The following is a 2,776-nucleotide window of genomic DNA, read 5'->3' as shown; positions in this document are numbered from 1 at the left end:
TTGGATTATCAACATTAACCCCTAAATATTTGACTTAAAAAAGAAAGTCAACCACATATTTTAAGTGACAAAAAATTAAAGAAATGTACAACTTCAAGTCGGTTGGTCATTGACTAGGAAAAACGGGAACTATAGCCCAGATTTTTGAACACCAGGAAGTACCTTAGAGTTTAGAGTAAAACCCGGAATTTTCCAGATTAATTTGTTACTTTTGTTGATTTTATTTACATTTTCCTAAAAAGTCATCTTTTTTTCGGTAGCAAAATCAACTATATTGATGAACACTCGTCTATTTCGAATAGCTAGTTCGATCTGTTAGATCTTTTAGGTTTTAAATTAGAAACAGTTAAATTCATTCAAAAAATACGAATTTTCAACGAAATACTTAAATTCTGAATTTTAAAGAAATTAGTTTAATTTTCAACCAACAAGTTGAATTTTCAACAAAATACTTGAATTCACAACTAAAACAAATTAGTTTTCAACCAAACAGTTCAATTTTTCACCAAATAGTTAAATTTTCATTTAAAAAATTGAGTTTTAACCCAGAATATGAATTTTTAATAAAAGAGATGAATTATGAAGAAAGTAGTTTAACTTTCAACCAAAGAGTAGAATTTTCGATTAAAGAATATCAATTTTTAAAAAAAAACGCAATATTTGATATTTCAGCCAAAGAAGATTTTAAATTATAATTTAATAAAAAATTAATTTTTAACCAAAATAAGATTTTTAAATAAAATAGTTCAATTTTGAACAAACGATGAATTTTCAACTATGATTAAGAATCTTTAACCGAAATAATGAATTTTGTAGAAAGTAGTTCAACTTTCAACCAAAAAGTTGAATTTACAATCTAAGAAGATGATTTTTTAACGAAAAATCTAATATTTGATATTACAAACAAAAAAGGATTTTGTTTTAAATTAGAAACAGTTACATTCACTCAAAAAATACGAATTTTTAACGATATTCTTGAATTATCAACTTAGAAAAATTAATTTTAAAACAAACAGTTAAATATTTAGTTAAAAAACTAATTAAAAAAATTTTTTGTACTAAAATAAATAAATTTTTAACTAAAATTAAGATTATGAATCTTTAACCAACAAACTGAATTTTAAAGAAAGTAGTCCAACTTTCAACAGAGTTGAATTTTGTACCTAAAAGGTGGAATTTTTAATGAAATACTTAAATTCTCACCTAAAACAAATTATTTTTCAACCAAACAATTCGATTTTTAACCAAATAGTTAAATTTTCAGTTAAAAAATTGAGTTTTAACCCAAACTTTAACAAACTAAAATATATGAATTTTAAAGAAAGTAGTTCAAATTTTAACTCTTTCGTTTAAAAATTCAACTATTTTGTTGAACATTATTCCAATTCCGACAGAAACTTTCATCGGTTAAATTAAAAACTCGGTTTTTAATTTGAAAATTTGTACTAATAAATTTCGTAATCAGAATTAATCTCTTTCGTTTAAAAATTCAACTATTTTCTTGAACATTATTCCATTTTCGACAGAAGCTTTCATCTTTGAAATGAAAAACTCGATTTTTAATTTGACCGGAAAAATATACATCTATAAAATATTTTCAAAATGTCAGCAGCTTACAATTAATAATTATTACAAGTTATTACAAAAATCCAAATAAGTTTCGATTTGATGAATAGTCCAGAATGCAAAAAGGATAGCTTAAAATAAATTATGATTCTTAAGTATGAGAAAGCTTTCAATACTTACTTGATTAAATAGCAATAGAAAATGGAAAAAGCTAAAAAATGTAGAAACTTTGGCCAAGGGTCGAAATTTAAATGAAGGCAATTTCGTACTTATAGGGTTTGAGACTAATCGACTTTTATGAAGATTAATTGACGTAAAATTAAGCTAATGATAGTGTCTAAATGCATATAAAATTGACAGTATGATGGTAAGTGGCATTGCTGTGATAGAACTGGCTCCACTTCTACAAACTAGGTTTTCGTAAGATATCTTGAATCGGATCTGATTTGGGAATCTACACAAGTTCATGTCTGAAAAGAAGAAAATTTTATGTTTTTTTGTAGGTAAATGAATCTTAATTCTGTTTAGGGGCCGTGCATACATTAAGTCATCCTTTTTGGTTGAAAATTCGTTTTTTGACTTAAAAATTCATTTTTTTTTTGTAGAAATTTCATCTTTCTTGTTTAAAACTGGAAATATTTGATTAAAACCTCATGCTTATGATTAGAAACTAATCTGTTTCGGTTTTAAATTAAATATTATGTTGAAAATTCACAGTTTCGGGTTTGAAAATTTATATTTTCGCCTCAAAAATGCAGTAATTTTTCAGTTAAAGATTCATAATTTCAGTTAAAAATTCATTCTATTTTTTAAAAATTGAACTATTTTGTTGATAAATCGCTTTTTTTTCTAGTTAATTTTTTTATTGTAAATTTAACTTTTGTTTATAAATGTATATTTTTTAATTAAAGTTTTAATTATTTGGTTGAAAATGCATGTATTTTGTTAAAAATTTGACTTTTTGGTAGAAAATTAATCCTCTGGGCTGAAAATTTAACTTTTTAATTGAAAAATGCATGAAATTTATTGAGAAGATGTATTTTTTGTTAGAAAATCGCGTTTTTTTTGATAAAAATGCAACTGTTTGGCAGAAAATTAGTATTTTTAGTTGAGGATTTAAATATTTGAATAAAAATCTCAATTTTTTTTATAAATTCAACTTATTAGTTGAAAAGTAAACTATTTTCTTTAAAATTAATTGTTTTGGTTA

This window comes from Belonocnema kinseyi, chromosome 6 (genome assembly GCF_010883055.1).
Source record: "Belonocnema kinseyi isolate 2016_QV_RU_SX_M_011 chromosome 6, B_treatae_v1, whole genome shotgun sequence".
Lineage (NCBI taxonomy): Eukaryota > Metazoa > Arthropoda > Insecta > Hymenoptera > Cynipidae > Belonocnema > Belonocnema kinseyi.
Note: the sequence above shows the minus strand (reverse complement) of the source record.